The sequence below is a fragment of the Macaca nemestrina genome, chromosome 11, assembly GCF_043159975.1.
Source record: "Macaca nemestrina isolate mMacNem1 chromosome 11, mMacNem.hap1, whole genome shotgun sequence".
NCBI lineage: Eukaryota > Metazoa > Chordata > Mammalia > Primates > Cercopithecidae > Macaca > Macaca nemestrina.
Window position 1 is genome coordinate 136,484,310 of NC_092135.1, and position 11,069 is coordinate 136,495,378.

The following is an 11,069-nucleotide window of genomic DNA, read 5'->3' on the forward strand; positions in this document are numbered from 1 at the left end:
GCTGAGTTCCAAATTGGTTATCAGTTTCTTAAACCAAGCAAATTGATCTTTCTGGTAAGAAAATGGAGTTCAAAAGAAAGTTAAAGTACACATATTACAAGAAGGTTGTGTTCTGGTCAGCCAGGGCAGGATCATATCCATGTCAATGACTGCAGTCAAATGTGTGTGTCCAGATTGGTGGGCATGTGGTGTTGGCCAAAGCACCGTGGAAACCTCTGGGTGTCTTCTGATGAAGCCGGGCACCCAGAGCCATGTGATTCTAGGAGATGCTTGTGACACGAGGGTGGGCTGGCCCTGCCCCACCGTGCACACAGATGGTAGGGTCTGATTTGTGTTCTCCAGCAGCCAGGCATGACACCCTGTGGATAGTGCTATGCGTAAGTTTTTAAAGAAAATTATCCTTACTGTCAATCATGTATCAATATCACCCTTAGTTGTGCCTGGTATTCATGTTGGCATAACTAATTCATATTCCTAAAGTATTCATTTCTTCTTATTTAAAGGGCTTTTAATGGAAAAGGTAATATATTAGCATGGATCCACAATCACAGTTAGCTGAAAGGGTCCTCACTTAGAAGTCCCCTCCTGCGGTCCCTGTCTGCCTTGCTTCTCCTTGCCCCTGTAGGCAGCCATTTGCGTTAGACTGTTGTACAAGCAGATATGAATATTTACTTTTATAACCCCCCAACATACAGTTTCACAAAAGGTCATAGTCTATACCCTGTTCTGAACCTTGGCTTTTTGGGTTTATGCAGTCTGTAGGGACCTCAGAGTGTCCACCCTAGACACCGTCCTCACTTCTCTCCAGGCTGCGTGGATCTCCCCCTGCAACTGCCTGGCCTCTCCTGCTGGCTCCCTGGTACTCAGTTGCATGGTTTCTAATCTTCCACCATTAAAAGCAATGCCGCCGTGAATGGCTTTGTCCTCCCATCATTTCTTATGTGTGGAAAGACCCAGAAGTGAGACTGCAGGGTGAAAGCACAGTGTGTCACCATACTGGTGGGTGTTGCCAGATGCTGTTTGTGGGATGGTTCCATGTTCCTGCACCAGAGAATATGTGGAAGTGCCTTTTCCCCGCAGCCTTCCAGCAGCAGACGGCCACACGTAGAGACTTCCGCTACTCAGGCGAGAAAGGATCTCAGCGTGGTTTTCATTTGCGCTTTCGCATTTTGACTGAGTTGTAGCCTCTCTTGATGTGTTTAAGGACCATGTGCTTGTTTGCTTTTCTGTTCTGTGAGCTGACTGTGCAGCAGCTCATTTGCCCTTTGTTCTGTTGGACTCTTGGTTTTCCCTCCTGGATTTCTAGAAGCACTTCGTGTTTTGAGTTCATATTATTCCCAGTTTGCCTTTTGACTGTGCTATAGCTTCCTTCCCCCAGTGCGATGCTGGACAAATACGGACAGTCCTTGTGATTTTTACAATTGGCCCGATGCTGCCAGGAATGATGGCGACGGCTCTTTTCTCATGTTGAAAACAGACTCTTCTGATCCTGGTTACAGAGGACCTCTAGCAGGAATAGATGTTGAATTGTTCTTGTCTGTTAAGGTGATGGCATTTTCTCTCCTTTGGCTTAGTAATGTGCTATCCTTGATCACCCAACATGAAAATATCCTGTGTTCATAGGTGAAGTCCTGTGTGCTCAGGCAGGCTGTTCCTCCGTCGTGCTGAGTGGTTCTGCCGCACATGCATGAGTCCAGTGTTTCTTGCTGCCCAGTGCTTGTCAGCCAGCAGGGGGGTTGGGGGCATAGTCTGTTCCTTGATTAACCCCAGTCTTAGGTGGACACCATGTCCCTGGGTCTTCGCTGTAGCTCTGGAACCAGCTTGCATTCCTGCCCCTCCCCCAGGAGTCGGGGTCTCCTATTCCTTCCCAGCTACAGGGATTCCCCCAGTGCCCTAAGGCGGACAGGCTTCTCACCTGCCCCTGCACCGAGTTTTCTGTCCCATGGGGAGAAGATTCCAGCAGGAGTTCTGTGCCCTCCAGCAATGACTACTGTTGGAACCTTCTCCCCTATGGGACAGCAGACACCATTCAGGGGCAGGTGAGAAACCTGTCAGCCTTAGGGCATGGGGAAATCCGCTGGAGCTGGGAAGGGAGTAGGAGACAGGGCCCATAGGGAAGAAGGGTCTTTCTCAGGTGCGCACACATGGCAAGGGACACTTCAGACTTTCTCCAGTCTTTCCTGAGAGATTTTGTGGAAACAGCCTTGGGGAGGCAGCTGACCCCTGTTGAGGCCCCGGGGGCTTTGCGTTCTCTCTCCTGGAGCATACTTGTCCTGCCGCCACCCCACTGAGCTCTGCTCCCCAGGCTGGCCTGCACTCCCCACCCTCCTCTGGCCCCTGGCTATCTGTCCTTAGGTTTGTCCAGCTGTTTTTCATCTGAAGAAATTCTAGCCAGGCACGGTGGCTCACGCCTGTAATCCCAGCACTTTGGGAGGCTGAGGTGGGCGGATCACCTGCGATCAGGAGTTCAAGACCAGCCCGACCAACATGGCGTAACCCCGTCTCTACTAAAAATATAAAAATTAGCCAGGTATGTTGGCACATGCCTGTAATCCCAGCTACTTGGGAGGCTGAGGAAGGAGAATCGCTTGAACCCAGGAGGTAGAGGTTGCAGTGAGCCGAGATCATGACACTACACTCCAGCCTGTGTGACAGAGTGAGACTCTGTCTCAAAAAAAAAAAAAAAAAAAAAAAAAAAAAAAGAGAAAAGAAAATCCAGAGTGGAAATTCTGAAGCCTCTGCTTACTACTTCTGAAGGTGTTTCCTAGGTCTTAACCCAAACTGGGTTGAGAGGCCCTTCACACAGATTGACTTGGAAAGCCTGGCCCAAAGCGGCGTCTCACTCTTCACCCCGGCCTCTGTGTCTCGTTCATGGGTCATGTGCATTGTTTCTGAAGCACAAAGGAGGTTTATTATCAACGGTAAGTGGCAGATCTGCATGGGGTTCAAGCTTGAACAGGAAGTAGCTGAGGCAAGAACCACAGTGAGTGCCCTGCAGAGCCCACAGCACAGGCCCTGACCGCCAGGCCTCCTGTCCCACCACTGGTTATGGCTAGACTCCTCCTCCCCTGCCCAGTTTTGTGGGTGGTGGGCGTAGCTTCAGGCCTTCTTTCACCTTTTGGACTTCATTCCTCTCCCCTGCCAAACCGCACCTCTGCAGGGTAAATTTTGCCCCTTCTTGAGGTGGTATGGAAGAACACGGAGTGTGGGCTCCGGACCCCCTTCCTGTCAGGTGTGGATGTGTGATTTGGGGTGCTCCTTTTTATGTCTCCTTTGAGCCTCGGTCGTCCACTGATGGGTCATCTTAGCCACGGGGAGCACATGTGGCTCATGGGTGCCTGGTGAGTGTTGGTGTGTGGTGTGCTGGCGGCGTGTGCTGTCCCTCGTCTCAGCGGTTGGCTGGCAGGGCCTGGGGTCTCCTGCTCGGCTCCGACCCTTCAGGACCAGTTGCCCGTGGCCCCGTCTTGGTGGATGGTCTCACATCTCATCTCCTAGGCAGAGAAGCCAATGGCTGAAATGGGCCATAAAGACACAGTGATGTTCAGAAACGCCTCTGCCACGTTTGGGTAGCTTGCTATTAGCATGTTCCTGTGAGGGACGGAAACAGCAGTCTAAGCTGAGGTCACATGAGGAAAGCAGAGCCCAGGCCCCACCCCTGAGGACTGACGAACCTCAGGGATGGGCAAGTTTGTCTCGGCCTCAGCCTCTGGTGGGGTGGGGGGCTCAGGCCTGTGGGTTGGGGGCTTGGCCTCTTGGGAGGGGGTTGGGCCTCCTAGGTAGTGGCATTGGGATGAGAGAGGCGCCTGCTAGAAATTTGTGGTTTCAAAGCTGGGCATGTGACTCTTTAGAGCTAATGGGCCCTGACAGTTCTGGGAAGCATTTGTTTTATTTTCATAAAGTGCATAAAATCCTTCTGACTTGAGCAGCAAGAAATTGGCGGTGCTGCTGCAGATGCTTCCCCAGGCCGCCCACCGTCTGCCAGACCAACCGGTGAGGACAGGCGGGGCCGATGGCTGTGGGGAGAGGGTGCGTAGGGCCAGCTTCCCCTGCACCTTGGGCAGAGGGATAGCCCAAGGAGGAGGAGGAGGGAGAGGCTCCAGGTGAGGCAGTGAGGGACCCTCAACAGGACTAGACTCCCGAGAGGACTAGGCGGTGTCTGTGTCCGATTCTGATGTGGGGACCCAGTGGTGTGGACGCACAGTTGAGAAACTCCCAGACCCTTCTGTCTCCCTGTCCAGGGGACCTGGGGTGAGAGGGACCCTGCCCTCCTGCAGCCCAGCCTAGGATGCTAGTGCTAAATACTTTTTGGGCTGAAGAACTTCCTTAAAAAGACAACAATTTCCAGAATCCACAAATGCAAAAAAAATCAAAAATGGACACTTTGCTCCATTAAAAAGTGAAACTTTCTGTATTCCAAGCAAAAGTAAAAAACAAACAACACATTGGGATAAACTTGCAATATATTTTAAACTCTGTTTAAAGACGGACTTTTTAATAAGAAAAACAGTCCAATTGAACGATAGAGGAAAGGAATAAATAGGCAATCAAATAATCACAAAGCATGAGAAACCAATGTTTGACTTTGCTGTCAAGAGAGAAGGTGGCAGAGATGTGGGAATCCAGACTGGAAGAGGAGTTACCTGGGCTTCCCAGCAGGACAGGCACTGCCACGCCCTTGGCCTTGGCTATTGGCTTAGGCAGGTAGCCTGACTCTGGCCTCGCTCTCCCACCTGCTTGGTTGGATCCAAGAGTGCTGGCCTCACCTTGTCATCAGAGCACATGCGCAGCACCAGGTGGAAAGCGTGAAGGGCAGCCCTCAGCACACAGCACACGGCGCGCTCCCGGCGGAGCCTGGCTCTGGTTCATCTTTCGATTGCCAACAATTTAAAAATTGATAGTATTTGGAGTGGTTGAAGATGTGGGGGTGTAAATTGTGCGAGACTTCTGGAGGGCATTTTGGAAGTACTTCTCAAATTTAGAAATATTTGGCTGGCACAAGAAAAAGCTGGAGCAGGGACATGGCCCCCTGTCTTGAAATTACAGATCTGGGGTAGAGGGAGGGTTGAGGCTGTTCTCTGTGGCGCTGGAACCCATGGGTGGGAGACAAAGGGAGACTGACTTTGGCTCTGTGTAAGGAGGGAGTCTCCTTTCCAACAGGGTTCAAAGATGACAGGACAGCCCCTCATCTGGTAGATGGTGAGCTCCTCGTCACAGGAGGCATGCAAGCTGGCCGGATCTCCATGCCCCCATTGCACTTTCTACCAACTGCATCAACATGTCAGCCCCCAGGTAGGCTTCAGGCCTTGGCAGACATGACCTTTAGGAGCCCCCAGGCAGATGGAGCCTGGGCTGCAGTTCCTGCCTGCCCCTATCCCCCAACCCCTGGAAGGCCTCTGAAGTCTCCAGTCCCCCGCCTCACTGCTCAGCGTTAGCCCGGGGAGTCCTGTCCGGCCCCTAACTTGTCCTTCTTCAAGCTGGGGAATGAATATTATCATTCCCTTTTGAATAGAAACCACCTTTTGGGGAGGTTCCCCATGGTGCAAGGACACGGGGCCACCTTGCAGGCAGCCTTCAGTGGCCTGCGCCTCTTTAAGAACAGATTGCATTTGCCAGTTTTCCTACTTCACTTTCAAGGAACCTATTTAAGACCCCTTCAGAATTGGGGGTCTTCCAAAAATTGTTTTCAAACCCTGGGCAAAGTTGCCCTCTGTGACCGTGTGCCTGACACTGGCCGCCTGTGTTGGCCGCAGCTGCCCTGCAGTGTTCCAGGGCTTGGCACCTGGTCAGGACTTGAAATTCGCTCTGCCGGGGAAGTCCCTCTGCTGTTTTGTTGGAGCCGCAGGGAAGAAAGAAAAGCCTCCTGGAGGGCCGGGTGCGGTGGCTCAAGCCTGTAATCCCAGCACTTTGGGAGGCCGAGACGGGCGGATCACAAGGTCAGGAGATCGAGACTATCCTGGCTAACACGGTGAAACCCCGTCTCTACTGAAAAATACAAAAACTAGCCGGGCGAGGTGGCGGGCGCCTGTAGTCCCAGCTACTCCGGAGGCTGAGGCAGGAGAATGGCGTGAACCCGGGAGGCGGAGCTTGCAGTGAGCTGAGATCCGGCCACTGCACTCCAGCCTGGGCAACAGCTGCCTGTCCCTGAGGTCTTTCTGCTTGAGTGTTCTGTCGTCTGCATGAGCACACAGCTGAGAAAGGGCAGGTTGGTGACTTGAGATCAGCGTGACCACTTTTTTGACTGGTGTCACAGCAAGGGCTGTGGGTGAGAGAGGACACTGGAGAGGGCAGAATCAGACAGGCGTTCCTGCCCTAAACAATTCCACTGGGCTGCATGGCCTCCGCTCGCCCCAAACCATGCACTTGAATCAAGACCTTGCTACTTGGCCCATCCTGCCCCGAGGCTGCAGCCGCTCAGTGTGGGAGTGTCCGCCACATCGCGTGTCCAGACCCATTAAGCTCAGCAGGCGTGGTGCCAGCCCCCACGGCGCTTTCACAGCCCTCGGAAGTGTTTTCATTTCTTTCATAATCAGAAGAAAAAAATGAACTTTTAGGTCAAAATAAATATTTTAATATACAATATTAATATATTCATCTTTATATCGATGCCATCGTAAAATAGAATTTTTAATATTTTTTATGGAGGAAGGGCTCCTGAAAGTCATAATGCAGCCCCGAGCCTTGGCTGGTTGCTTGGACTCGCAGCCATCCCCCGTGTGGCTTGGACCCACCGCAAAGCTGACCTCATTCTACTCTGCAGCCCAGCGTGCGCCCAGGGAGAGGAGCAAGCTCTCGTTCTTCTGGTGGGTTTCCATTTCCAGGGATTATGGCTCTAAAGAAAAGCGTCTTTGGGACAGTTTCAATACAAACACCAGGATGCTTTTAAAAATAGAACTTTCAAATAAAATCTCTTAAACCATGGATTTTAAGCATTAAACTCGTTCGATAGTTGCAAAATCAAAACCTTCCGTCAGCACGTCGACCTGGATCTTGCAGCCCGCGATGCTGTGCAGGGAAGTTCTCCTCTCAGACGCCTCTTGAGCTGCGGTTGCTTCTTAGCCCCAGTTCAGAGCATAGTCACATGGGCGAGGCTTGTGAACTTGTGAGCCAGGCCTTTATTCCTCCAGAAGGGCTCTCTCCCATTGCCTGTAAAACTGCACACCCATTTATTTCTATATTTTCCCTATTTTTACACCTGCCAAAACATCCATTTGTGGTGGTAAAATACTTGGACTCCCTAGCAGTGAAATGAAAAAGGCTGTGATTTATATAAAGAGCAGAGTGGCCTCTGGGGTGAGTTGGGCTGAGTTAAGGTCCCTGTAACCTCCAAGATAAGCCTGGCAGGATGCAACAAATGGGGCACATCCACGGCTGCATGGTGGCCTCCAGGCCATGCTTACCCACTCTCCTCTCCAACCCCCAAAGCCTTCTGCTACTGGCTGGCATGGCGAGGGCCTAGGCACCAGGAACAGGACGCAAGGGGGACTTGTGGGCTGGGACTGGCTGTACAGTGAAAGTTAGACGTTCAGAAATGTTACAAGCCATTACATTAAAATACAAAGGTAAGGAATACCGAAAACTAATTATTTTACATTTTCCTCGTGTCCGTGCCCTGAGGTGATTTATATCTTGGACCTCAGGAGGAAATGCTGGGGGGTGTGTGCTATTGTGCATCTCTTATAACTCCAAGTCGGGTGAAAGCACATTGCCCAAGGTGAGAGTATTTACACCATGGAAATCGACAGATGCTACAAGTCAGGGCTTGACTTGTTGTTTTGTTGTTTATCTAATTTTAAGAAGGTAATAGTGTGAAAGTGAATGGAAGGACTGCTTGGTAAACATGAAGTAAATGTCACATCCGGCCAGGCGCAGTGGCTCACACCTGTAATCCCAGCGCTTTGGGAGGCTGAGCCAGGCAGATCACCTGAGGTCACGAGTTTGAGTCCAGCCTGGCCATCATGGTGAAAGCCTGTCTCTACTAAAAATACCAAAAAATTAGCCGAGCATAGTGGCGGGCACCTGCAATCCTAGCTACTCAGGAGGCTGAGGCAGGAGAATTGCTTGAACCTGGAAGGCAGAGGGTGCAGTGAGCCAAGATCATGCCACTGCACTCCACCCTGGTGACAGAGCGAGACTCCGTCTCAAAAAAAAAAGTCACAACCGTGTCCACAGCCATTCCATTGTGATGAGCACAAAGCAAATGGAGGAAAATTCTTCCAATGTTCAGAAACTTACCCGGTTCAACAAAGAAGTCCCTCGGGTCATTGCCAAACAAGTGCGGTTCTATGTAAGTCTTTGTTGTTTCACTTTTACTTGTTAAAAGCAAATAACCAGCATTCGTGTCTGAACTAAACTTGTCAATTGGAACCATAGATTGGCTGTGAATATAAGAGTTCAGCAAAAATCGAAAGCATTCTGTGAGAATCAGCTATATGGAATTTGTAATAAAGAATATTGTATATTTTGTCACAATCATGTGGCACACAATTCAGTGAACAAGGGATAGCACATAGGATGGTGGTCCCCTTAAGGCCGTAAAGGAGCAAATCTAGAAACCTGATATATTGCAGTTGATACTGGCATTGCAGATCAAGTAGGGTTGACATTCAGTAAGGGTGCTGGGACATTTGGTTTTCCATATGAAAAAATATATACACAAATAGGAATATATGTACCATCTAGGTTTTTGTGAGTACGCACTGGTGAAATTTCATATTTATTATTAATATTTCTAGGCTGGGCACAGTGGTTCATGCCTGTAATCCTAGCACTTTGGGAGGCCAAGGTGGGTGGATCACAAGGTCAGGAGTTTGAGACCAGCCTAGCCAATATGATGAAGCCCCATCTCTACTAAAAAATGCAAAAATGAGCAGAGTGTGGTGGTGCACGCCTGTAGTCCCAGCTACTTGGGATGCTGAGGCAGGAGAATCGCTGGAAGCCGGGAGGCAGAGGTTGCAGTGAGCTGAAGTCACGTCTCTGCACTCTAGCCTGGGTGAGAGAACGAGACTCTGTCTTAAAAAAAAAAATTATATATATATGTGTGTGCGTGTGCGTGTGTGTGTGTGTGTATATATATACATTTCTCCTTCTCCCAGGAGGGGAGACACTGTCTCTGGTTTTGGTCCTCTCCGACTGGAGAGCTGGGACAGGGCACCATTGAAAGCTGTAGCCCTCACCCCTGCGGGGGGTCACGGAATTCAGGCCCCTGGAGAAGTGAAACCTCCTTCCGCTCCAGAGCAGCCCCTGAAAATCCTCTGGGTCGCTGGGGATTTGCCCTCCTTTCCAAGATCATCTCCTAACATAACAGGTTCTTCAAGTTACATTTCTCCCCGAGTCCCCAAGCCCGTGTAAAGAGCCATTTCCCTGGATCTGGGAGGGCTGGGCTGGGGGTGTGGATGGAAGGTATGTTGGTTGCTTTCCAAATGACTACACCTGTCCTGCTTCGCCATCACACAGCCTCTGAGTTTACAGCTCCTTCAGGCTCTGTTTTTGTGAACAGGCACATTTAGGGGCTTTGGATATGGCCTTCTTCCCCTCGGTTCAGCGGGCTCAGGGAACTGGGTACTGAGATGTTCTCAGGGGTCCAGCAGCTTCAGCTGGGGGCTCCAGAACCAGCGAAGAGCCTGAAAACGGGGGCGGGAGGATAGGGGAAGGAGGGTGAGAGGCGTTGCAGGCAGATTGGAACTGGCCTCAGTGAATCTAGGGACAGAACCCAGGCTGCCCCTACCCAGGGCCCTGCCGGGTGGCATCCCTCACCCGAGAAGGCAGGATTGGGGGTGTCTCTGGTGTCTTTTCCTGGGCACCCAGTGTCCTGTGGTTTATTGTGTTCATGTGAGGGGCGTCAGTCCTGCAGCAGCACTGAGAGGACAAGAGGTGGGCCCTGGGGGCTTGTGTTTCCCAAGCCTCTGCTGCTGTTATCTTTGTTCCCTTTATTGTTTTCCTTTCTGATAACCGAATTCATATTAATTCATCTAGAAAACACCACGAAGAAGTAAACAAACATCACTTGTAAATCCCACCTTCCAAAATTGGCCACAATTTATAATGCTAGTTGCTGGTATGTATTCTCATCGTGTGTGTGCGTGTGTGTGTGTGTGTGTGTTCACAATCTTGTCTGTTACAATCTGTTGTCCGTATAACATGCACAGAAGCACCGTTGACACCATTGGGACGGTGCTGCTTATCGTGTTAGGTAATGTTGACTTCTTTCTATTTTCCGTAAACAATTTTACTACATTTCTTCCCTGTCACTAACCGATGTTCTCGTAACCATGATTTTAAGTTTCATTGAATGGGCACCTTATTTTAGTTCAGTTTTGTATATTTTGTCATTTCTATAATGATTTATTCTTTACTGCATTATGAAATACATGCTTCTGTTTTTTTCTCCTGGGTTATCTTTTTATTATTGATTTCTGATTTGATTGCATCTTGGTGAGAGAATGTGGCCTGCCCAATACTGATGCTGTGAACGGTGTGGAGGCTGCCCTGATGGCCCAGCACATGGTGACTTTCATAAAAGCTCCATATATTTTTTTCACAACTTAATTACTTTATTGGGCTTAACAAATAGCATTTCCTGCTCGCTGTACTAAAATTGGAATGATGCAGTGAAGATTAGCATGGCCCCTGGGCAAGGATAGCACAAAATTTTTGAACCATTCCATATAATTAAAAAATAATAATATTTTGACATATCATTATATTTTTTTACTATAAAATACACATGACAAAAATAACCTTTTTTTTTTTTTTTTTTGAGACAGAGTCTCACTCTGTTGCCCAGGCTGGAGTGCAGTGGCATGATCTTGGCTCACTGCAACCTCCACCCCCCAGGTTCAAGTGATTCTCATGCCTCAGCCTCCTGAGTAACTGGGACTACAGGTGTGCACCACCACACCCAGTTAATTTTTTTGTATTTTTAGTAGTGATGGGGTTTTGTCATGTTGGCCAGGCTGGTCTCGAACTCCTGACCTCAGGTGATCCGCCTGCCTCAGCCTTCCAAAGTGCTGAGATTACAGGTGTGAGCCACCCTGCCCGGCCTATCATCTTAACCATTTTTTTTTTTTTTT

General features: G+C 49.7%; 1 non-coding gene across 1 annotated transcript; it reads left to right on the forward strand.

Moving 5' to 3' along the window:
• The first annotated feature begins 10,567 nt into the window (after nucleotides 1-10,567).
• LOC112425237 (U6 spliceosomal RNA) lies at nucleotides 10,568-10,670 on the forward strand. The gene has a single exon (XR_003016309.2). It is a non-coding gene; the product is annotated as a U6 spliceosomal RNA (small nuclear RNA).
• The last annotated feature ends 399 nt before the right edge of the window (nucleotides 10,671-11,069 follow it).